The sequence below is a fragment of the Stegodyphus dumicola genome, chromosome 7 (genome assembly GCF_044657685.1).
Source record: "Stegodyphus dumicola isolate Sdum_Otavi_A_Nest chromosome 7, ASM4465768v1".
Taxonomy (NCBI): Eukaryota; Metazoa; Arthropoda; class Arachnida; order Araneae; family Eresidae; genus Stegodyphus; species Stegodyphus dumicola.
The window spans coordinates 208,786,735-208,813,937 of record NC_140774.1 but is presented as its reverse complement, the minus strand read 5'-3'; the positions used below and the strand labels follow the sequence as shown (position 1 = coordinate 208,813,937).

Genomic DNA, 27,203 nt, shown 5'->3' with positions numbered 1-27,203 from the left:
AGCGATGAAGTTTTCAAATGAAATAAAAAGTAAAAGAGGTTATAGTGAGTTAAATTTAGAAGTTTGCTTTCATATTTTTTATCTTACACATTTCCCCCTTTCAAAAGAAAAAGGCGAAGCAATATAGAAGCCTTTTTTGAAAGAAAAAGCTTTAGAGTAGCAAAACATGAGATATATAATTTTGAAACATACAAAATATAATATTAGCTTTCGAACAATAAAATTATAATACGTAAATTTTTGAGTTAAATAAAATTTTTTAAAGTCCTGTTATGATTTGAGTCCAGTCTGTAGAGAGTTCTTTTTTTTCTGGAACATTTACATCACAATTTTTATATTTCAAGGAAGGATTTTCAAAAATTTTTACACACAAGATCACAATTATAAAAATTTTATATACCCATTAGTTGTTACGAATGATCATACATCTTAAAATTTACACCAATTTTCACATTTATAAGTAATACTTTATCATCTGTAATAGCAGGATTGAAATTATGGTTTTCACTTTTATTACTACATTTTACAATTTTGACATTTTACGCAAACTAGAAGACCCCACAGCTTTCTCCTAGTTACACACATCCAGCTATTTGTGGAAATCCACTATTTTTTTGGTCAATAACTTCGAATTTTATATACGATGTAAGACAGTTCCTTAGCATTATAGGTACCGATGTATATGCGTATGAAGTTAGACACATTAGATGGATTAAGAGCTGCGGTTAGTCTGACAATCAGTAATACTTTAAGGCATTCATTACTATTTGTGTGCTTTCTTGCTACAAAATTATCAAAAATGTAAAGAACAGGCATATTTAATGTGCCGACTTGTGTGTAGCCGTAACAATTTTCTGAAAATAAAAATGAAGATTTAATCTGCATTCGCCTCCAATTTCCTAGTCATTATGTAGTAACACATCTACGCCATCTAAATTCCTGACATTGAATATATTACATATATATATTCGTAATAATAAAATTCCATAGTCAAGAATACACTTAAAATTCTAACTGTATGTTTTTTTTTTTTTTTTTTAATGGCGACGGTCTCTTATTTGAAAGTACGTGGGATTAAAATTCACAGCCCCGTAGTCAAGTTGTTTTTCCCGCCTTTCCTACACGTACAGTTTTAGAATGTTCTGGAAATATTTAAAGCGAACTGGATTGGCTGACGTCATTTCATGGAAGCTCTGCCTTTCCATAGGCTATAGGAATATCGGGGGCTTTTTCTCAAATGTCACGATGCAGTAAATTTCATACAAAAAGTTATTAGTAATTATTTTTTATTTACTCCGGAGATCATATTTTTTTAATTGCTATTTCCCCTGAAATATAATAAATGGATCCTGTTTTTTAAACTTATCGTCTGATAATTTAAGCTACGACTACATCTATGATTCATCAACAATCTATTTATTCTGGACAAAAGCTGGTACATCACATATACATATATTTATATACTTTTGGTGCGGCCGATTGCCACTAAGATAGGAGGTGCACATGTGCATGTTATAGCAGTCCTATATACAAAATTTCAACGTTCTGAGACGACTCGTTTTTGAGTTATGCGAGATACATACATACTGCACGTACACACAGACGCCACGGAGAATTCTCTTCAGAAGTCATTTTAAATCAGTTTTGTGTAATTTAATCAGGTTTTTAAGTAAAAGAGTCCTTGATTCTATCCTTACGTACAGATGTTGCCTATAATATCGTTAAATTGCATTTGATAGCCGTCAAAATGGATATTTTCGTTGAAACATATAATACCCGAAATTTTTCGCGATTATAATACTTCCTTTTTACTTCGCACAAGGAAGTAAAAAGCATTGTATTTAAAGCAGAAAACAAAAGAGGAAAAAACAAGAGTAACAAATAAATCTGATGCAGGAAATGGATGAAAAGGTTCTTATTCCAAGACTTTAAATATTCTGTTATATAATTTATCTTAAGATACAAACTTTTTGTATGAGTTTTAATTATTATTGTTTACTTGAGTATAACATTGTATGAGCTATAAATTTAGTACCCGTCAATCGCGAGACGTTAATGAAATTTCAGTGTCTGTTTTATTATTGTAAACATATGCATATATAAAAGGAAATTTCCGAAAACAACATAAACATTAAGCTAAAAGCAAATAAAATTTTCTTTACGAAAAGTTACGAAAATCAAACACAGAAGAGCTGTATACGAGCCATTTTAAGCTTTCTTCCGTCCGAAATAGTATCCATCTACTCCCTAACAATCGGAGTTAATATAGCTAAAACATTTTCCCTTATAGCAGCTCGTTAATAAAAGGATGTACCATCAGCTGCATATTTTTGTTAAAACGAAAGGCAATGGACCAGTAGGTATTCAACATTGGTCATTAACGCAACTGAAATGAATGTGAAGTATTGAAATGTTCTGGAAGACTATAATCATCGATTTATATTTGCTCCTAAACTTCTGTTTAAATACAGATATCTAGAAAACGAAGCCATAATATAGCATTTTATGCACGTTTTTGGCCATAAGACAGTTTCATGTCGGGGTATTTTTATCTACTGCACGAGAAATAAGTCGCGACAACATAAATTAAAAGTTGTGGCAGAAGTTCTTGCTGTAAGGTTTGGTTTATTTAATTACGGCAAAGCACACTAGGGCTATCTGCCTAATGGGAAGGATGCGTTCGTGGAGGACTTTCTAAGGGAAACTGGCTCGTATACACGTTACAAATAAAAATGGAAAACCACGAAAACGCCCATCTTGCTGCAAGGAAAAAGCTTACGTTTTTCATACAAAATTACGTAATTTCATATTCAGTAATTTTATATTCGAAATTTCGTAATTTGATATTTTGGTATGAAATAATTTGGCACAAAAAATTCATGTTTAGCGTATGAGAAAAGTTGAAATCCGCCTATGAAATATTCAGCGTAATACTGAATTAAGCGAAAGATTTAAATTTGCTTCACCAAAGATTAACATTTTGAGCAATAAACATTCAAAACTAAAGTTCGATGTTTTCAACATTTTCAAGATTAAAATGATAGGCATACCAACTTCAGTAAATTTAATTTTTTCAGTGATATAATAGAAGCGATAGAATCAAATCTTCCAGTCATTTCTTTTATTAGCCGAAAGAGGTGTACGCCCAGAAGAGCTTTCAGTCTCGAAACGGCATTTTGCGTCAACCACTAAGCGCTGAATCACTTTTCTAATTTTTATCGCCCTCTGTTTAAAGAAATTAAATAATGAAGAAAAGATTATTTATTTAAATTATAATTTATTTAAAGAAATTAAATAATGAATTTATTTAATTTCTTTAAATAAATTCATTATTTATTTAAAGAATTATTATTCTTCATTATTTATTTAAAGAAATTAAATAATGAAGAATCTGCATGACTGTATGCAAGTTTCTGGTATTTTGGAAAAACAACGGTACTTAGAGCCATCAAATTTTGAATAACGTATTCCTCCACCCGAATTTGGGCACCTGGAAGCCCGAATCATTAAATCTGCCTGTTCCAAAAGGCTTACATTTCTGATAATTTTGTAGCAAGAAAGCAGAGCAGACAGACAGCAGTGTAGCTAGGCCAAAGCGTGGAAAGAAAGTTCGTCGTGTTCAGGATGAAATCTAAAGTCAAACTGAGTTAGTTTTGGTTCTCAATACATTTTGATCGGACAGTTAATATTGCTCTAAAATTACTATTGGCTGCTTGAGTTTTCGATCCATTTACATCACCAAGATTACGTAAGAGTCATATGACATAGAATAGTCTCGAAATGATGCAGTGCAGAGAGGAGTTACTATTTTTAGAATAGAGAAGGGAAATTTACGTTGCAAATTTAATCTTTATATATTCTTTATTTTTCTTATATATACATACATACAGGGTGCCCACGAAAGTTCGGTACAACCCGTTTAATTGCCGAACGGCTGCATCTATAGTCATAAAAGGGATGTCGAGGTAAAGTGGCTATGCGCTACTAGATGAGATAGCTTTCAGCGCCACTTGGTGGAAAACAGCAGAGTTAGCGTCCCTATCTCGAAAAGTCTATATCCCTTAAACGTTTCACAACCTGTAGGGTGGTTTTGTATGAAGGACGCGGTTCTGCAGGAAAACGTTGCCGATGCAACCACGCTGCGATCTTGCCTTGCGCTCACATTCACCGTAAGTAGAATAATCTCAGAATAATCATTTTTTGAAAATCGCTCCATGACCATGAGCTTCAATATAGAACCACGAGGAGATATCACTTTTATAGCTGTCTCAGGTGAACAAGTGTGACGTTTCATACACCATTTCGCACACCGTGGCATCAACCGTAACTGTCGGCCATTATGTTTGCTGTGTTTGTCTAGAAAAGCTTATATATTTGTGCATATTGACTTTTGGTGTCTAAACGTGCTGTATTTGGAATCTACAGGCCTTCCGGTTTGTGAAGATGTCTTACGTTTAAGGATTCGAGGATTTTTGACCGAGTTACAAGCATTTTAAGATTTCATGCGTATTTAGGAGCTCATTTGCATATGACTTTGGAGTTTTGGCCTGTATTCTTTTACATCGACTTGGTAAAGTACTTTTGTTTTGATTTTTAGTTTCTATACATCTTTTACTATCTGTATAGTGAATATGATTCATTTTCATGGCCTATTTTTAAAGTTATTTGTATTTGAAAATTTGATACTACGTTTTGTTTACGTTTGAATCTTTGTGATTTTGCACCGCGGGCATGTCAACTTTTAGCCAACTGGAAAATATTGAAATTTCGGATTTTTAAATGTTATGCCAGGAGAGACTTATATATAAGTTGGTGCATTGATTTTATATGTTTTTCAGCCCGTTGGACAATTTTTGGATTTTTCGCATGTAAGATTGATTTTATATTTTACTATGAATGCTTTTGAGAGTTGAGGTGTTTTTAAGTATTTTTGATTATTTTAATTTGTAAATCTCAATATTTTCAGCTTTTAAGGAGCTTTTAGTTTTATTTACTCCTGATATTTATAAAATTGGATTTGTTCGGATGCTAAAGCTGGATGGATTTAATTGTGCTGTAGAAACATTTTGGATGCGTTTTGCAATCATCTTAATTTTGTAGAATGTATATGTTTTTGTGTGTGTTTCTGTTTATGTGATACAAACCACTCTGTATTTTACTGAATTTTATTGTATATATGAGAGTTCTTGCCATTTTAACTAATTTTAAATTGTAATTATTGTAAATCTTATATTTGTATATATGTTTTTATTCTGAAAATTTTAATACGGCCCCGTCGCAGTTATATTAGTGAATAATTGTGTGAACTTTTCGTGATTTTTGTGATGAGTCAACTGAAGAGTAATAAGGAGAGTAAACTTGTGGAAGACTTTGGAGAGTTCGGATGAAATAAAAGAAATTATGGACTGTAGTAATGATAGACCTAACAATGAAGGAAAAATTGCGAGTGTCCTCGTTGCTGTTAGATCATTATATGATTTTGTAGACAAGTTAAAAGCTAGACGAGTCTCACGGGAAATTACCGATGGTTTAGCTAGAGGTATAGATAAAGTTTTGGATTTGCTTGTCTCACAGAATTTAAAGACTATTGAAGAGGACATGGTGCAATCAAGAACCAATATTTTATTTGATATTAAACAGGATATAGATGAAATTAAGGTTATTTTGCAGAAAGATCGAGATATATGTGAAATGAGGGATAGAAAGAATAAAGTATTGGATGTAAATGATTGGAGAGAAAATGAATTAATAGTTAAACCAGCTGCAAATGGCGTTGATGTATACGAGGAGTTAATTGCTAACGTTAGACCAGAGGATGTTGATATAAAAATAATGAGTTCCTATACGAGAAAGAATGGTGATTTGGTGATGAGGTTTAAAGATAGCAGAGAAGTAGACACGGTACAGAATGTTATTGAATCCAGGGAAAATTTAAGGGATAAACTTTATACAAGGAAGAAAAGGTTTATACAACCGAAGATTATTGTATATGGCGTATGCAATTTAATAGATGATAAGGAGATTATGGATAAAATGAAGGAGGAGTGCGTTTGTGATGGAAGTTGTGTTCGTCCTCTCTTTAGACAAAAATGTAAAGAGTCCGACTAGATTTCTCATCGCGTTTTCCGTGTAGACCCTCGATGTCAAGCTGTTGTCCTGGAAGACTGCAGAGTTCGTATAGGTTGGAAGGCATATTCGGCTAAGCTCTATCTTAATCCAGAGAGATGCCTGCGTTGCTTTCGATTCGGGCATACTACCAAAAATTATAAAAATGAAATTGTATGTTTTAGATGTTCTGAACCACATGAAGTTAAAAAATGTAAAATGGATGTAGAGATTTGTGTAAACTGTAAGAACTCTAACTCGAAATATGGTACTCATTTGGATGTTCATCACCATGTTTTACCACGAGATTGTGAACTATACAAACGTGAAGTTATATTTATTTCAGAACATATAGGTTTAGTGAAATGATTTATTTTAGGTTTTAAGGGTTAGAACTGCGATTGGGCTGTTTTATTATATTTTATACTGATCATAATCTTATGGTTTATAATTTTTTGTTGTTTATTATTGGCTATTGTACTGTTCTCTTGATTATGAAAGTGCTAAATATAAACTTGAATCACTGGGCGGTGGCAGCTTGCCAGTTGGCTGCTGTTGAGGATATTTTAGAACAGAAGTTTGACTTGATAACTGTCCAGGAGCCCTATTATGTAAATACAGAAATCCCACATTTAAAAAAGGGTTGGAGAGCGGTGCATGATGTAAGGAGAAGATCTGCCATAATTGTCATCAAAGAAGAGATTGAATTTATTATTTTTTATAAAACAAATGAGATAGTAGCCATCTCCTTGAGAATGGAGAACTTTACACTGGGTGTTGTGTCGGTATACTTCTCCCCTGCGGAAAACTTGAATTTACATTTGACAAGACTTGAAGACGTTTTGAATAAGTATACATTTCATGCTGGAGATTTTAATTCGAAACATTTTAATTGGGGTTCTTGGACTGTGGATGATAGGGGTGTTTTAACCATGGATTTTTTTAATACAGAATAATATTGTTTTATATAATCAATCAGACTCATTACCAACTTTTGTTTCCGCAGTAGGGAAAGGTTGGACAGACTTGATTCTCAGTTCTGCCTCTCTCTCCCCGTTTCGTATTGAACTCAAGATACATGAAGAGGAGAGTCTTAGCGACCATAGATATGTTGCTGTTGATATTGATGATGTGAGAAATGAGAGTACTGTTTTTACAAAAAATCTTGTTAGAATAAATAAATTTTGTAAAAAACTTAAACTGGATATGGAATTAATGACGGATAGACTGAGATCAATTGATGATGAAAATAATTTGGAGAATTTTGTGGATGATTTTGAAAGGTTGATTGTCTAGAGGGCTAAGAGGTACCTGACTATACGTGGAAATAAGGTCAAGAAAACCTATTGGTGGAATACGAGTTTGCAAAAAATGAAGCGACGGACGAGAGCATTGAGAAAGAGTTTTCAGTTCAGAGATATTGATGAAGAAACAAGAAATAAGAGAAAAGTTTTATATAAAAGAGAGATGGCACTTTCTAGAAAGCAGATAAAGAAGAGTAAATATGAGAGTAAAATCAAACATTTTTTGGAAAATAAGGTATATCATGACTGTTACTTTCGTTTTGCCCAGGGAAAGCGTCGGCTACCACAGATAATAAGTAGAGTCTCGGAGGGTGAACATAAGGAATGTACTGAGGTGATTGAGGAATATTTTAATAAGAATTTTGACTGTGGTGAGTTTGAGGATGGGATTATTGATCATGAATTGTTAGTTTTCAAATTGTTGTGCTGGTGATTTGCCTTTTACTTCTAATGAGATCGGATATGTAATTAATAAACTAAGAAATAAAAGTGCTCCTGGACTGGACAATATTTCTGCGGTGGTTGTGAAGTGCCTTTATAAGTATTACGAAGAGTTTTTTGTTTTATTATATAATACATGTTTCCGCTTGTTGGTTTTTCCGAGGGCGTGGAAAATATCAAGAATTATATTTATACCGAAAAATGAACAAGCGGTTAGACCAATTTGCTTGTTAAAGTTTTTTAGTAAGGTCCTGGATAGACTTCTCACCAATAGATTGTATCATTTTTTCTACAGAGAAAATTTTATTTCGGATAGACAGTTGGGCTTTATCGCAGGCAGATCAACCAATGATGCTTTGTATAAATTGATCAATATTATTTCTGAGGAAAAAAAAAAAGAGATTATCATGTAACTGTTGTTTCATTTGATATTTCAAAGGCCTTTGACTCCATTATATGGTCAACGCTGCTCTCCACCCTCGTGAATTTTTTAAGATTCCTTGCAATATATTAAAAAATTTTTGTAGTTACTTTCACAATAGGAAGGTTGTTTATTCATATGGTGGGGATTCTGAAGTGGTTAAATCAGTTTATAAAGGTTGCCTACAGGGATCCTCGAATGCTCCGCTGCTCTGGGGTGCAGTTATTTACAACTTGCTGAATACGAGTCTTCCAGAGGGTGTTGAAATCATCTGTTATGCAGATGACATACTTTGTGTGGTATACGATATGTCTCTTGAAAAAATTAGAAAAAAGATTTACATTGGTGTGTGATGTTCTTGAAAGATGGGCCATATTCAACTTACAAAAGACATCTTTTTTGTTTTTCCCAAAGGGGGGAAAAAGACTAGCCTTCCCAAATTACGATTCCAGGAAACATTATTAAAAAGAGTCGAACAATTCAAATATTTGGGAGTCATAATAGATGATAAACTGAATTTCGAGTCACACTTCAAGGAAATTCAAAGGAGAACAGATTCAATACTCTTATTTTATAAGAGAAATTTTCCAGCGGGTGTTATCGACCTTAAGAGAGATAGGTACTTTTCCGTTTCGCCGGCGCAAATCTCCCCAAGCAGACTTTATTGGCGACAACATACAGTATACACATAAAAAATATTAAAAAAAATGTTAGTTCTAAGAATTTTTTATTTTGAAGGCATAAACATTTTAATATCGCTTAAAATTTTATAAAAAGCCAATAAAAAAGACAATAAATTTGTAAAAAGACATTAATTTAAGAATTTACTATGCTTTCATGGTTCAACATCCTGATTCGCCGGTTCCTATCACGTGACCCCAAGCGATCTCATCTCATGTAAACTACAAAAATCTAATGTTCTCAGTAATTATCTACATTAATTTCAAGTTAAATCTTAATTTGGAACACAAGTTTAAATGCAACAAATATTTCAATTCGTACGAGTAGCTTACTCAGAAATTATGTAAAACTGCAGTGCTTTACTTCGCTAATGCATTCTCATTAGAATGGATGAATTTAAGCCTTGACTTTACCTTTTCTATATTTTCGGCTTCGGGTAAGCGCTGTGATTGCATCCTAATTGACTTAATTACCGAAAATGGCCTTAGACATAAAACTGTACTATCTGATAAAAATCCTATGTAATTATATGCCAGTATTGAAAGAAACAATCAATCTGATAAGAAAACGCTGCGACTTGTTTCTAAAATGAGGCGTAAAAGGTTACCAGCGAGAATATTCCGTTTGTAATCGGTTGTACCATTATTGGCGACTTTATCGCTTGCGCCGGCATAATGGAAAAGTACCGAGAGATATTATTAGAACTATTTATAGAGTAGTTGTTGTTCCTATTGTGTTATGCGGTATTGGTTGTTGGGGCTCCAGAGCGGCGGAGTTTGATTATTCAAAGATAACGTTAGAAAAATTTAATTCTGTGTTTCAGGCTGAACTTGCTGCTATTTATTTTGCTAATAAATGAATTAAGAAAAACCTATCTAAGAGTTATAGTATTGTAGTTTATAGTGATTGTTTATCTGGATTACAGGCTTTGAAAAGCTACGATTGTAATGACTCTTTAGTTATGGATATTAAGTGTTTATATAAAGAAATTGAAGGTTTGCATGATATTAAATTTAGATGGGTTAAGTCTCATGTAGGTATTGAAGGTAACGAGAGGGCCGACGTGTTGGCCAAAGAGGCGACTTTGGATATTTCCGGGGAGTGTTCCGTTGTCCAGCCCTCAAGAAAAATGGTTATTACTAGAATCAAACAGTATTATATTGATTTGTGGTATGATAATTGGAATAATTCGAATAGAAGAAAAGAATATGCCTATTATTTAAAACCTATGTTTAATAAAAGTATTTCTTGTCATTTGGATTTTAATCAAATCGTTACTGGACATGGGCGCTTCCCGGTGTATCTTAAAAGATTTAGCATACAAGAGAATGAATATTGTCATAATTGTGGAGTTGTCGGATCGGTAAAGCACTATGTAGAAGAATGTTACTTATGACATACGAAACTTACTTATGACATACGAAAAAAATATGATTTTATTAAGATTTTTAAAGGTGCTGAAAAAGAATTTAAATTTGCAAGGGAACTTATGCGTTTTTTAAATAATAATCGTTCTGATGTTGGTATTTTTATTTGATAAAAGTTTGTTTTTAAATTTTGTGTTACAATAATTTTAGATATAGATTGGTGTTTATATGGAATTTAGACATAATTTTATTCAGTGCTGTATGTGGTGAATTTTATGCTTTTATATAATTGATGTATTTTATACGTATTTCATTGTTTTTGATATATTTAATATATCTTGCGTAAACAAGGTTTTTAATGTATAGTTTATAAGCTTAAGGATTTTCAAAGTGTTGCAGCTCTGGTTTTGTAGAACAAAATGATTTGTCTTCTGGTGTCTTTTATTGTATAATTACGCTTCCAACCACACATTTATTTTGAGGATTTAACATGTTCAGTTTAAATCTATTATAGTTTTGTATGGTTATCACATGGAGTAATTACCAATGTTAATTGTTTTGTATACTATTTGCTACTGAAAGAGAAAACTTTTAGATAACGTTTACCTTAATGTACACATTGAAACTTTACATACTGCCATTAAGTAATTATTAAATATTAATTTAATATGCCGCTGAGAACTAGTGTCTCAGCGGCTTGTTGGTATGATCCTTCCTCTGGTCATATTTAGGCGGATTATTGGTAGTGGCGGTTTCTAGAGTTCTGTGATTTTATTTTTCCGGTTTTGCTGATGGTTTTGTTGGTTGGAGGTTTTTACACTCTACATCGATCGATTTGAAGTGTGCTGATTGGACTTTTGCTTGTTCTGAGAATGAGTGGTTTGTAATTGTTTTGTCCTTTCCTTATATTTTGTTTTTACTAACCACCATTTTGATTAGTTTTTATTTTTCTTTCTTCTTGCTTTCCTGTTGTGATGTTTTCTAGTTTATTTTCTTGGTTTTCTTTACATGTTTTTTGTTACCCGGAGCCCCTTAACACCCTTTGGTTTCCCGATTATAGTGTTTTTAAATTGAAGTTTTTGAAGTTTTTAGGTTTGTTTTTAATTTTACTGCCTGTTGCCGGGACATGCCCGGGTTGCTGGATGCCCTCGTTTGTGGTTTTTGCTTGGCGCAGCCCTTGTTTGTCATAAAATCTTGTCGATTAGGTGGATGGGGCTGCGCCCTATTTGTACCATTTCGCACATCAATGCACCATTTCGCGCACCAAGCTCAAGCTGCATTGAGTTGATGCGTTTTGCGCCACGATTGTGCACGATCTGTATGTTGTCTACTCTGTAAAGACAATCAGTATAAGGATGTACTCCGCGGAGTTCGAACCTCAGTCTTCTTGAGTGTGAATTACAAGCGACATCATGGCCGCGATCATAGCCGATTTCTTCGCCCTTAAATTATAAAATTCAGTTCGACAGCAATATCGCAAAATAATTTTAAAATGGGCGTACCTTTATAATTTCCGATACACAGTCTTGCGCGCTGGAGATAAATGTTTTTTCTCTGCAATGTTGCCATGGCTCGCTTAGAAATCCTTGAGTTTGTTAATCAAAAATTCGTTGAAGTGTTACAAAATATGAAAACCATAATAAAACAAGTTTCAGATTCCAAATTAGGGCTTAAACGTGTCCATATTCGGTGGAAGATTACGTTATTCAAAATTGGATGGCTCTGGTGGTTTTATCACAATGCGAGAAACATACACACGTTTATGCAGATTCTTCATTATTTAATTTCTTTAAATATAACACAGGGCGATAATATTGGGTGGGAACAATTTGAAAAGTGAACCGACATTTAAAGTTTTCAAACGGAAAATGCCAAAACGAAATTAATAGCCTTTCTGGGCTAACGCTCTTTGGGCTAAAAACTAAGAGATAAACAAAGAATAAATAAAAATTTTGTGTTTTTTTCATATGAATGATATATTTAATGATAAATTTCGCCAACGTGTCATTGATCGGCGGCGGATCTTTTTTTTTTTTTTTTTCTTTTTCTATTCTTAATATTGTCGACTTATACACGGGTATATACGGTATATGGAATCCCAAATTTGTAAACTTTCAAATTATTTAGGGAAGATTTTTTCATTAAATGGGAGGTGATCAAAGAACAAGTCCCTTAAATGCATTTCTAATTCAAAGCGATTTGATCTAGAAACATTCAGAACAGAAATAACGTCGCTCTTCAAGTAATAAAGTATTGTCTTCAAGTAATAGACACAAGAATTTGTTAACAATACTTTGCTTGAGATAAAAATCGATGACTCTTAAAGTGGAAAAGAGCTTTACATGGCAATACAGCTGAAAGCAAAACTTAACATCCATGGAAAATTGTCATAAATAATAATTGCTAAAATACATGCACAAAGTTAAGCAAGTTGAAATATGAGTAAGATTAAAATTATAAACTAATTGCATAAATACAAGAAAATTTTTAATTTCAGTACGATAACTTGGACAGCAAACTTGTCAGTGTTTTATAATTTTCATTAAAAAAAAAATTGTTCTGTGAATGTCCTAGAAGCACTTATTTCCAGAAAGCTATTTAAAAACAGACAATCTCGGAAACAAGGACCACTGGGACTTAATAACAGGTCCAATTTTAAAATCAAATCAATATATTTACTGTTATGTGAATAATTTTTAAACATTAAATATCACTATTCACAGTCAGAAGACTGGTGACCATTCAATTATTAACTACTTTTCCGCATCAGTAGGTTTTTGTAATGGTACTTACTATACAGGTATTTGTTTCTTTATTGAAAAAAAAATCTTCTTTGCAATTTAACTTTTTTTGTTTGGTGGTTTTCTTGTTTTACAGGTTTTGAAGTAGACTTAGACACACTTACTTGTAATAGAATTAAAAATAACCTGATATCAGAGTAATCAATTCTATTTGTTACACAAAATTACAGAACATCCAGAATCAAATTTATCTATGATTAATAATGTGGTTAAATGAAAATCATAAGGACTCGTGCCTGTGCCACGAGTGCTATCGACACATATGCCTAACTTTATTATTATTATACATTTAAATGCATCTCATTCATTCTTCAAATTTAGTGATGAAATAAGTTTAGAAATTATGCAGATTTCTATTTCAAGACAAGTAAGTTTTGTTTCTTCAAGATGCATGGCATGTACGCTACAAAAAAAAAAAAAAAAAAAAAAAAAAAAGAGATGGCAGTTCTATGGCTTTCCTTCTACTGGGCCGATTGACAAAATTCAACTTGCGGTTTTCATGTCTCAAAAGCGCGACTTAAAATACGTATTAGATTTATATATAGCATTGTTGAACCATACTACAACCTACAAAAAATAAAAATTTGTTTCATAATATTTCATGTAAAAAGAAACCTAAGCAGTGATTAACCAAGATTCATTCAATCATATAATTTCAGTTTAAGCATGTCAGAATTTATATGCTGGGTGTTTCGCTTTCTTTGACTAAAACTTTAAAAAATTGTTTTTGGCTCGTTTTCTATCGAAGTGGACAAAATATGTGATAAACAAGGTAAATTTAGCATTTGGGATTTTTTTGACAAATGGTTATCTAGCCAAAGGCTGGGACACGTATGTCCCAGCCGTAGGTAACGGTAAGATACGTATGTCCCAGCCGTAGGTAACGGTAAGATACGTATGTTCCACACGTAGCGATCGACTTACTGTAAACACACCTATTATTCTGGAAAACATTATTATATGAAATAGATTTACATCGTATGGTACAGGGTAAAAATCATTCTTTGCATAACCCAACATTACACATTGGGCAGCTCATATTTGTTCTTTTCGCTACGTTCATTTACGTGTAACGAGCACGGCGGCGTCTTGATTTTCGAACTATTGGAAGACGATCCCCAACAGTGAGAAAATTCTAAGTGCTTTTTATCCCAACAGTCATTTTTTAACTTTCAGTGGGACATACATATTCCGAAAGTAGTCAAAGGGTTAATGAAGGCTTGGTTGCAAATGGGCTTGCAAACAATGATTCCATACCAAAATATGTTATACATGGTGTAAGAAAAATATTTTATTTATTTCAATAATGCAAATGTTTATGAATATTTTCACTTTGTGAATTACAAATCACGAGAGCTTCATGTCATTTCCATGTATTATAAATTACATGGTTATAGATATTACTAAAGATTAAATTAAAATTATTAATAAGTATACATTGCATTTAAATCAGCAAATTAGGTAAGCAATGCAATGTTTCAATTTAACACACGCATTAAAGATCTCGTAGAGCGTCGAATGGCAGGCCTTTTGTAAGCTGGCAGTTTGCCAAGTTACGTCGATGACAAACATTTTGCTAGAGCGAGTCTGTCGGTTGACACAGAATTCCTCTTAAAGCGCGAAATTGTGAAACTTCAGAACTTAACTATTTAACTTATTTAAACTTAACTACTACTTCACCTATGATTTTCAACTTATACTTTTATTATTACTTTTCTTGTAGTTGAATAGCAACGATTATTATTGTTAAGAAAAATATTTTTTTTTTTTTTTTTTTTTTTTTTTTTTTTACGCAATGTTTAGAACGCAAGGTTCTCAGCTTATTTTGATGATGTTTATGTTAGCAATGCTAATTTAAAGCTGCATTTTAACTGAATAAAATAGCTGTTATTCTTTAAAATTATCGTATTCATTCATCTGGAGAACTTGTAGTTCATTTGAGTGATTTTAAAGGCGTCTGTAACTTTTCGTTTGCAGTTGTTTTTTACGTCTGATAACAATAAAAGGCTTGTGCCAATCAACTCTGCTGCAGCCTCAAAGCAGGATGATGAGATTCTTATTTATGTTTATGCTTGCAGTTGTTTTATTTATTTTTTTAATTTTTGGATAAATTAATGGAAAATTGCAATTATTGTTTTCCGACCAAATCTGAGACAGCATAGTAGGTATAGGTTATGTTTAACTTCCAGTCTACTTTGCTGCTTCATTTTCATTTGCAAGGTAGTTATATCTAATTCCGTTTAAAACGTCTGATCCGCAAAGATACATCAACACAGATGGAAGTAGTGCACATACAACTAACCTTATTCTACGACTGTCATCATCTTGAAATGAAGAATAAGCCAATATTTTGATATCCATGACCATACCGCTCATCGTTCCTTGGTCTGTATTCTCTAATAATGAAACTGGTGCAAGTTTTATACCATTTCATTCCTCAATTCTTCGGCGCGTATTTGAAAGGTCCGTGGTTCAAGCCTCGGCGAGGGCATTGCTCACTTTTCATCTCTCCTACTGTCAAAAAATGCCTAATTGTCTCTGCGGTGGCGCCCGAACTGAAAATGGGGGTGGATGATGATTCTCCGGCACCAGGATCTGGTGATTGGGTCCCTTAATCTCCAGTCGCCCTTTAAAAGCGGGAAGTATATAAGGTATTTCTCCCGCTTAGCATGCCTTCGTGGCGTAATGGCCAGCACACTCGGCGCGTATGAGAGGTCCGTGGTTCGAGTCCCGGCGAGGGCACTGCTCATTTTTCATTTCTTCCTACTTCAAATTAACCTCTACGTCTATTCGGCATATATAATCTTTCAGTTTATGCACCAGAAACTCCACCGCATCCTCAATCTATCAATTTTCAGGTCGCACGGCTTGATTAAATTTTCCTCAGTTTCTGTATGTTTTTGTCCTTGCTTTGTTATCTCGAGAGCTACGATACAGGAAACTTCCATAGTCTCATGATCTGGTTCATGGAATCATGCGCCATCTCTTTTAAAAGAAATTACTTAGCGAGCGAAACAAACTTCTGTCTTTATATTCAGTGAGAACATTGTAAACATAAAACTGTTGGAAAAAAAAAGCAATCGAGGAAAAACAGAGCCAGAACTTCGAAAACACAGTATGCAAATGTGGTTTGTTAAGTTAAGTAAATGATTAAACTTGCAGCAACATTCAGAATTGTGGAGCGATACAGTGTGCGTGTGAAGTTTACAGCTGGTAGAATGTTAAAGGGCAGGTGTGATGAACTGGTAGAATGTTAAATGGAGCATAGCAGCATTTACAACCGCTGCTATGCTGACGGCTTGGATAGATTGTAAAAAGTTTGTAATGTGGCATTGCAATGAAAAATGCCTTTAAGACGTACTCGACGACGTTACAAACATTTGTCAAACTTTGAGAAGGGTCGCATCATAGGGCTAAAAGATGCTGGTTGGCTAAACAAACGGATCTGAATATTGGTCAAAGTGATGTGGTCGTGGTTACGTTATGCTATCAGCGATAAAATGCCATTTGTAAACTCGCAGGGATTCTGGGATATCCGAGGATACGATTCTCAGGAGACTATGGGACGCTGGGGTTAACACGTTGAGCGCGGCGCCGGTCTCTTGGGACTGGCCGGAGTCGGTTCTTGGGCACTGGCAGTAAAATTTCCGTGTGGCCGGCGTCGGTCCCTGGGGACCGGAACTGGAATTTTCGTTTGGCTGGCGTCGGCCCGCGGAACCGACAGTATTAAAGTTAAAAAATAAATATAGTCTCAATGAAATGTGATCAAATTTAGTTTTAAGGAAATGTATTAAAACATTCTAAACAAAAATACGGCTTAGCTCGCTACCGGCTGAACAGAAAGGACAGCAAATTCGGCGCCGCGCTCAACGTGTTACGATCTTGACGTCTATTAAGATGCTTACCATAAGCAGTTTGACACTCCACCATAAGCAGCATCGTCTTGCATAGTGCCGCTGTCGCTCAAGCTGGACAGTATCTGATCGGAGAAAGTGATAATCAGTGATTAATCCCACTTTTTTGTCGATGCTTGATGACCGCTGTATACGTGTCCGAAGACAGAGGTGAGCGGTCTGATGTACCATTTGTACGAGCAGAATATAGGATGTGTGATAGTCTGAGGAGCGATTAGATGAAACAGTCGTTCACCATTAGTCATGCTGCGAGGTATTCTGACTGCTCAAAGGTATGTTGATGAAATTATGCAGTCGACCGTACTGCCTGTGCTAGCTGATGGTCCAGGTTATGTTTTCCGACAGGACAATGCTCGGCCACATACAGCATGACTTTCCAACAATGTCTTCAACATGTCCTTGACTGGCTTGACAGCTGTCGCTCATCAAACATGTTGGGCAAATAAATTCAGCCATGTAGAAATACGAAATACTAAATAAAATTATAGATTTGTATGAATTACAAACAAAAAGACACTCTTCTTTATATTATTATCTGCGCACCGATGATAGCTTGTTAAAATTAATTTTTCCAAAAGCAGTTTAAAGTTCTGGAACTTCAGATTTTTCTGCTCATTTAGCGAAATAAAATTTAAATAGTAAAATAATACTACAAAAGTAAATCCATTATTATCATTAAGAGTGCAAGCCACTTTTATGACCGCTAATATTACAAGCTCGCAAAGTGATCTGAGCTAAACTCTATAAACTAAATTGAAAAACTAATGCTTTCTCCAATTTTATATAGTTTTACCCTGTCCGCCGAAAAATTTCCAGTACCTTCGATTTTTTGAAATTGGTGTAAGGTTTACACAGTTAAGAATTACACAGAGATCGAAACAATTACAGTTACACAACAATCGGGCCAAAATGTCGCTAAGCTTGGCGACAATACTTCGTGCTATTTCGCCAGTTTGGCAAGGCAGCCAAACGTTATAATGTTAACGTTATGATGTTAAATTGGACTAAACCTTGTAGCCGTGTTCTCGTGACGATGCTTCGCCCTCTGAGGCCTTTCTTGTTACAATTTACAGGAGGTACTACAATTTACGCATAGGCTCATTAAAATTATTTACCATATGTACAAAATTCATAGCATTTTCCCTTCCCAAAGACTGCATATCCCGGGCAGTGAGACTCCCGGACAGGTAGCCATAATTACAACTAAGGAAAATCAATAACTGAACATCAACGCAATACTAAAATAATAATTTCAATAAATAACGTACAACAAATCAAACACCAATTCAATAAATAAATGAACGTAATGAACAATTTATACTTAGAATCTGATGACGTAGGGATCCGAACTACATCGCCGTTCAGCTTGGTTATTTCCAAACATCGGCACAGAAATTAGAAGCTCCAAGCTCTTCCTAACTTATTACCTCACCGGTCATGTCCCATATCCAGATTATTTTCTGAAAAGGAATCTCTCCAATAGCGAAAATGGCGTGTGTGGAGTCAAAGGAGGATGCAGACCATTATCTATGCTTCTGCCGTCTCACACATTCGGAAACCCACCAATCTAGATTCTAACTTTAAAAGACTGGAAATTTTCTCTTTCGACATCCCTGTGGGTACTGCGTTTGACGGTGGAATTGATGCGATTTGCACAGCTCTGTACCAGCTACCATGCCACTTGGAAAAATTCACAAGAGTTGTTATACTCAGTGATTCCCGAGCTGCTCTGTTGGTTATCGTTTCAGATGAAAATCCTATATCGCAGGATATATTGGATTGTCGACATTATCTGCAAAACCTGCTTCACTTGAGAAAACTATAGTCCTCCAGTGGGTTCTTACCCACTGTGGGATTCCAGGTAACGAAAAAGCCGACTTCTTGGCAAAAAAAGGGTGCTTTTATCGGGAATAATATTTCTCGTCCTTTGCCTTTCCATACTGTTAGGGACCTTATTAAAAGATCTATCAATGTACGTGCTCAGGAAGATCTCTATAATCGTGTTTCTCATAAGTCTTGGAAGAATGCTATCCCGAATTTGTGTAATGGCCCAAGGCGTAGAGCGGTCGCTGAATTCCGCCTTGCCACCGGACATGACTGCCTACAATATCATCTTGATAGATTCGATATTAGACTAGAAGAGAAACACGCTAATGTGACAATCAAAATCGTAAAAAACAACCTTATATTTAGCGTAGGTATAATGAAACACTCAATCGATTTCGAGGGCAGCTAAAGGTCCCTCCTCATCAGGAGAAAGAAATACATAGAAAGAAGAAAATAGGAATCATAGAAACACGTGGTGCTTATCAGCACTGCACGTGGTTATAACTAGATTTTTAATCAGAGTTGCACTGGCCGCCTACTTTTACTGAGCCAGGCTGTCTGATCAAGCATAAAGAAATATTAGCGAAGTTAAAATAGGGAGCGAGGGCAAATGCACATTACGCTCAAAATCTGAACTTCAAATAATGGAAAGCAACCACTGAACGGATTTTTATACCCTCTGGTAGTACCAAGTGCGAGAAGGTAACGCCATCTATCGGCAAAAATAATTGAATTAAGACAGTAGAATTTTAAAGGCATTAGGAAGGACTGGATTGGACTTCAAATCATTAACTAAACTTTTTAAATCTTTGTGAATGTGAAAAGCCTCAAGAAAATCCAATTCGCCTATGGAAGAAGCCTTTTGGATGATTTTTGCAGACCCAAAATCAAAATTATGGTTAAAAGTCCAGCTATGATACGCTATTGAAGACTTGTTAATTTCCCCTTTTTTGACATAAGATTCATATTCCTTGATACGAAACTTCAACGCTCTTTTTGTTTGGCCAATATATCTTAAACCACACTGACATGATATACTATAAATTCCCCAAGAATTCAAGACAGAAACGCAATCTTTTAGAATCGAAGGGTGAATTTTATTAATAGGGGAGAAACCGACTTGAAAATTGAATTTCTGGAGAATCCGTGCAATTTTATAGCTAACAGAAGGATAAAATGGAAGCACGACAAGGTCATTGATATTATTTCTAACAGTGGAATGTCTACTTTGATGGGAATCTGAAAATTTTTTGACGGCTTTATCAATAATCACGGGAGAAAATCCACGGTCAATCGCAACTGCTCTCAAATAATTCAGTTCATTGGTAAGCAAAGATTCAGAGGAACAAACTTTAAGCGCGCCGAATACATAATAGTAAAAAGAAACCATTTTTTGCTTAACAGGGTGGCATGACTTGGCATGGGGTGGTAAACAAACTGCAAAGGGTTTACGGTACACAGTGGTGCTAAAATCGGTTTCATTGCGGATTATAAGAATATCGAGGAAGGGGAGGGAATTGTTGGATTCAATTTCAAGAGTGAATTGGATGGCTGGATCAATTGAATTCATAATAGATAGAATCTCGGATAAATCCTCTTTATAACCGTCAAAAAGTGCGAAAGTGTCGTCAACATACCGAATCCAAAGACGAAAAGATAATTTATCAAATAATTTCATCTCAAAATAGTGCATATAAATGTCAGCAAGTACCGGACTGAGAGGATTACCCATAGCCAATCCTTCAACTTGACGAAAATATGCATTTTGGAAAACAAAGTGGGTTTGACTTAGAGAAACTTTAGTAAGCGAAACCAACTCATTAATTTCAGTATGTGTGAAGTGAAATTCCCGAAGCCTAGTTTCAAGACAATTTAGTGCTCCTTCGACCGGAACATTAGTAAACAATGATTTGACATCAAATGAAACCATAATGGAACGAAGTGGGGAAATATTTTTAAGTTTATCAATGACTTCAACAGAATTTTTTACAGTGTGAATATTGTTATCAAGTAGAGGAGAAAATCTGGAAACTAAATATTTGGCCAAAGGATATGAAGCAGTGCCTATGTTGGAAACAATTGGTCGAAAAGGAATACCGGTTTTGTGGACTTTTGGAAGAGCATAAAGTCTAGCGCAATTAGTAATAGGCGGAATAAGTGATTTCTTCAACTGAGTTGGCAGAATGTGGGAAGATTTAATAGCACTTTTTACTTTCATGAGGTCCGAAGTTGAAGGATCTTTAGGGATCGAGCAGTATGGGCCTTCATTTATCAATTTAGAGACTCCAGTAATATATGTGTGTTTGTCCATAACAACGATCTGTCCGCCCTTATCAGCTTTAGAGATAATGATATTAGTATCAGAATGAATTTCACGTAAGATCTCATTTTCCTTTTTGCTAAGATTAGAACCCAAAGATTTATTGTTAAAATTAACGTTATGAGTAATTAGGTGGCGGATTGTATCCTTCTGCGTTTCGGAAATTTTGGAGAATTTAAAGGCTTTCTCTATAGGGGCGATGATTTGAGGAATTGAAGGTTTAGATGTCTTAGAAAAATTGAAATTATATTTTAATACTTTTAACTGATCCTCCGAAAGATTCCTATTGGAGATATTAACGATGGAGTTAACGTTTACAGTGGGAAGATCAGCTAGATAATTGGGACTATCCGACTGGTGTGTGAGTTTTTGGGAATCTTTCGGAGGATCAGTTAAAAGTATTAAAATATAATTTCAACTTTTCTAAGACATCTAAACCTTCAAAAACTCACACACCAGTCGGATAGTCCCAATTATCTAGCTGATCTTCCCACTGTAAACGTTAACTCCATCGTTAATATCTCCAATAGGAATCTTTCGGAGGATCAGTTAAAAGTATTAAAATATAATTTCAATTTTTCTAAGACATCTAAACCTTCAATTCCTCAAATCATCGCCCCTATAGAGAAAGCCTTTAAATCCAGCCATCCAATTCACTCTTGAAATTGAATCCAACAATTCCCTCCCCTTCCTCGATATTCTTATAATCCGCAATGAAACCGATTTTAGCACCACTGTGTACCGTAAACCCTTTGCAGTTTGTTTACCACCCCATGCCAAGTCATGCCACCCTGTTAAGCAAAAAATGGCTTCTTTTTACTATTATGTTTTCCGCGCGCTAAAAGTTTGTTCCTCTGAATCTTTGCTTACCAATGAACTTAATTATTTGAGAGCAGTTGCGATTGACCGTGGATTTTCTCCCGTGATTATTGATAAAGCCGTCAAAAAATTTTCAGATTCCCATCAAAGTAGACATTCCACTGTTAGAAATAATATCAATGACCTTGTCGTGCTTCCATTTTATCCTTCTGTTAGCTATAAAATTGCACGGATTCTCCAGAAATTCAATTTTCAAGTCGGTTTCTCCCCTATTAATAAAATTCACCCTTCGATTCTAAAAGATTGCGTTTCTGTCTTGAATTCTTGGGGAATTTATAGTATATCATGTCAGTGTGGTTTAAGATATATTGGCCAAACAAAAAGAGCGTTGAAGTTTCGTATCAAGGAATATGAATCTTATGTCAAAAAAGGGGAAATTAACAAGTCTTCAATAGCGTATCATAGCTGGACTTTTAACCATAATTTTGATTTTGGGTCTGCAAAAATCATCCAAAAGGCTTCTTCCATAGGCGAATTGGATTTTCTTGAGGCTTTTCACATTCACAAAGATTTAAAAAGTTTAGTTAATGATTTGAAGTCCAATCCAGTCCTTCCTAATGCCTTTAAAATTCTACTGTCTTAATTCAATTATTTTTGCCGATAGATGGCGTTACCTTCTCGCACTTGGTACTACCAGAGGGTATAAAAATCCGTTCAGTGGTTGCTTTCCATTATTTGAAGTTCAGATTTTGAGCGTAATGTGCATTTGCCCTCGCTCCCTATTTTAACTTCGCTAATATTTCTTTATGCTTGATCAGACAGCCTGGCTCAGTAAAAGTAGGCGGCCAGTGCAACTCTGATTAAAAATCTAGTTATAACCACGTGCAGTGCTGATAAGCACCACGTGTTTCTATGATTCCTATTTTCTTCTTTCTATGTATTTCTTTCTCCTGATGAGGAGGGACCTTTAGCTGCCCTCGAAATCGATTGAGTGTTTCATTATACCTACGCTAAATATAAGGTTGTTTTTTACGATTTTGAGATTCGATATTGTTCCTTCTCCGATATGCACTCCATGCAGCTCTGGAGAGGTGATGGATGCCGCACATCTATCCCACTGTCCTGATCTTCTCAAAACTTTTCTCGCCGCGCGTTACTGGGAACTGGGAGGCAAGAGATATGTTAGATTAATGGACTATGTTACAGCTGGTTTTTTTTTTTTTTTTCATTGTGATGTTGTATTCTATATATTTTTGCCTTCTGCTGTAACTGTTCATAATCTGCCATTTTGGAGGGGAAAAATAATAAAAAAAAAACCTTTAAAAGACTGGTGATAGCTCAACACAACCTATATCCAAAAATTATGTTAAGTATACAAAAGCTCGGTGCTTTAGGACTGGACCTATGCCGAAGCACAAGTTATATCCGAAAACGATAAAGCCGAAACGAAAGAGCAATGTATAGGTTACACACCAATAATTTAATCCGTGCTAGAGTAACAATTTCCATACTGCTCCATAATACCTAACTTATTAAGCTGAGACCATGAGCTTTATTTATAAATTTTGGACTGAAAGATCTGAGGTCAGATCTGATTACCTGTAACAAATGTCACATAACAAGATTCCAACTAACAAAATATTAGCAAAATGAAATCGCATATGTATTTCCATAAAAATGCAAAATTTCCCGTACAACGATCTCCAAAATATCAGCTCTACGATATTTACGTAATCCAATATTTTAATGAGTATTCTAAACAGTTTGTGTAATTTATGTAACTTTGTATGTAATTTTATATTATTATCTTCTTATATTTAAATTAACAACTCCGATGTATAACTTCAGTATTACTCAGAAATAGCATATACTTAGTTCAAGTATTTCATACTCTAGCTGGTTAGTGTATCTTCTTATCTCATTGGGCCAATACCTGTTTGATTCGATAGTGAAGTTTTAGGAGCTCCCATGCACGTTTACTTGTTTACCTGTTCAGGATTGTGTAAGGACCGTCCGAGGGTGACTGTAGTTTAGGAGAAACTCCTTTCCTTCGAATTGGATTCCATAACCACACTTTGTCATTTTTGTTAAATTGATGTCCTGTAGCTCTCGTGTCGAACTGGGCCTTCATCTTCTCCGTCACTTGCTGTCGAGCAAAATTGAACATGATTTGAAACCGTGCCTGGAGAATGGCACCTCAGGCGATCCGAAGAGCAATCAAACAATAAATCACGAAGGTGACGACAAAAGAGCGTCTGAGATCGAGATAGCACTACGGTGGGCCAGTTAACGTGTGGTCCCAGTACTGTTGATTTCTGGAAAGAATTAGCGAGTGGTTACTAAAGGTAATTCGGTCAAACCTCTTTACCATGGCTGTGGGTGTAAAGGATTCCTTTGGGTTTTGTCTATGCCGAGTAAATTATAAAGGTCTTTTATTATAGTTGAGATAAAATTTCTTCCTTCAGAGTTCATACATCAAGGAACAAAAATGGAATTTGTCGCTCGTTCCTTTGTAATCTGGATAATTCATTGGTTGGATAAGAGTTCTTATGGTGGTCGGCAGAAACGCAACACAGATGTGTTCCATGTTTCTTAGCCCATTCTTTTATATATTAGTAGCCAGCTTATTTTCTTCTTATCCCATTTCATATATTTTTATCTCACAGGCCTAAATTTCGGATTTAAATTTAGATCTTCGAAAGTACCTTTATTTTGATATTGGCAGTTATGAGGGATTTTATAGTACTTGATTTAAAATCACCATGTTTCCCAATTGATCAATCTCAAAACATTACATTTTTAGTCGTATTTATAGGAACCGACAGAGAAATCTTTATTTAATATCTGGTATGGTGACTTCGGACAGAATACGGGATCTTCACACAGTTTAGTGAATTGCTTTGGAATTTCACGCCAGTCTTTAGAATGTGCATTATTTAGATCCTGACAGATATCAGGCTCGGTGCAGTTTTCTTATCCAATGCATGCTTAGTAGGACTGAAGTGTGTTGAATAGACTGTTCAGTCCACTTCTGTTTCCGAAAATTCTGAGAACAGCGTTATTAGTCATTACCAAAACGTCTGGGCCAATAGCATCCCTAAACAGCCTTACATACGATTCCAAGACGTCGTTCATATATTTGATGTATGAATATGTTTGATGATTCCACTGCAAACCATGCAACTGCTTCCCTGGATTTGTATGAACAAGGTAAGGCAAGTTTCGTGTTCCTGGTTCTTTCCAGTTGCCTAGAGCTGCAATTCAGGTTTTTACCTGGAGTCGTTAATAAACAGTGCAAGCTCCCATTCCTCTTGGCTGTACAGAGTATGATGAGGGTACCTATAGAAGCTATAGAAGATATACCTATATAGCTATAGAAGATGGAGGGAGTGAGACGCAAACTATCCGTGTTTCAAGCATAACGTCAAACTTCATGCAGCGATAGAACAGATGATTGGAATTTTCGGTGTCACCAAATCTTTTTCAATCGCTTCGACAACGAAAGCAAATGTTCTTCGGATTAAATTGTTAACACTGCAGATCTTTGATGACGCTGTCTATTAATTGAATGATTGCGGTTTGAAGTGACTGAAATGTATATTGAGATTTTGCGCCACCTCTATGTGCGTACGAATGAAGTGCGAGTTTTGTCTTTTATTTGACAGCTTATGATAAATAATAATCCTCAAAATCTAAATTTAAACATTCAGATTTCAGTATTAGTGCCTTGCGGAACATGTTAGCTGCGTACGTTTGAGCGTTAAAGTACTGAGGGGAAGAAGGTCCGGTTTTAATTTAGTTTCCACATAATCTAGATATTCGTTTATAAACTTAACCACTAAGAACAATTTTCTTTTTCAGATTGCTGAAGAGTGGAAGAAAAAAAAAACTTACTTTACATGCAGAGCTCTTGAAGCGAGAACCTCCTTTGGGTAGGGTAGATTTCATCTGTATAGAAGAGGGTATGTTCGTTCCTTTATAGGACGTATTGTTGTTCAAAGTGATGATGGAAGCTGGAGAAAAAATAAGAATTGTACACGCCACGTAGGGAAAGTATGAAAGATAAGGAAAGGGTACAAGAAGTGGTTTAAGCTGAAGTACCTAAGAGAATTAATTCCTTCCGGGGCCCCAGAGACAGGCTGGCAAGAGACTTCGCTTCTACAGAGAGATCTCAAGTTCTATCCTCGGTAAGTAAGTGACATTGAATTATAACTGTTAGATGTAAAATAATGTGTGATATGAATATGTTGAATTATAATTGTAAAAAAGTAATGTAAATGTATGAGGGCGGGAGCTGTAATAACGAGATTTGTCGTAAGTTATAGGTTCGACGAAAGAGAAAGCTGAGAAAAGAAAAGGGGCCCCCTAACTAGAAGAACGAAGATAGGAAATGGAAGGAGAGAAGAAAATATCCGGGTGGCACATGAAATAGCCCCGAAAAAGAGAAAAGAAGGAGATTAATTTGGGAAGAAAACGGTGCCACCCGGGAAGGGGCTTTTGTAAAATTTTTCCCATCTCCAGAAATGCATTTCGTAAACTTTAGATTTTGTTTTGAAGTTTATTTCTAGTACAAATGTTGTTATAGTCATCTGGTGTGTACAAGTAAAAATAAATTTCTTTTACGGTTTTATGAGTCTTTATTGTTTATGTTTGGTGTTGGTGTGTGTTGGTGTATTTAAGTATGGCAAAGCACACGAGGGCTATCTGCCTAAGGGGAGGGATGCCTTCGTGGAGGACTTTCTAAGGGAAACTGGCTCGTATACACTTGTTTATGTTTGAGTATTCATCAAGATATTTTTTCCCGTCTAAAAGTCAGTTTATCTCAGCGTTTAAAAATCAGTTCATCAAGATAATTTTTGGCGTTTACAAATCAGTTCATCTCGGCGTTTAAAAGTCAGTTCGTCAAGATATTTTTTTGCCGTTTAAAAATCAGTTCAAGATATTTTTTTGCCGTTTAAAAATCAGTTCATCAAGGTATTGTTTCGCCGTTTAAAAGTCAGTTCATCAATATATTATTTTTCCGTTTAAATATCAGTTCATCTCGGCGTTTAAAAGTCAGTTCATCAAGATATTTTTTTGCCATTTAAAAATCAATTCATCTCGGCGTTAAAAAGTTAGTTCATCAATATATTTTTTTTGCCGTTTAAAAATCAGTTCATCAACATTTTTTTTCTGTTTAAAAATCAGTTCATCTCCGTATTTA

The 27,203-nt window shown here is 35.0% G+C and overlaps 1 protein-coding gene across 9 annotated transcripts in view; it reads left to right on the top strand.

Moving 5' to 3' along the window:
• The window catches only part of LOC146996625 (uncharacterized), a 243,990-nt gene extending 217,362 nt beyond the window's left edge, over positions 1–26,628 (top strand). For 6 of the 9 annotated variants that reach the window (XM_085821315.1, XM_085821317.1, XM_085821310.1 and 3 more), the window contains 2 exons: positions 25,862–26,187; positions 26,326–26,628. The gene's annotated coding sequence lies outside the window, so the exon portion shown is untranslated. Of the gene's footprint in view, positions 1–25,861; positions 26,192–26,319 lie in introns of all 9 variants that reach the window. The other 3 variants (XM_085821312.1, XM_085821313.1, XM_085821314.1) reach the window with 3 other exon arrangements.
• Positions 26,629–27,203: the final 575 nt, after the last annotated feature.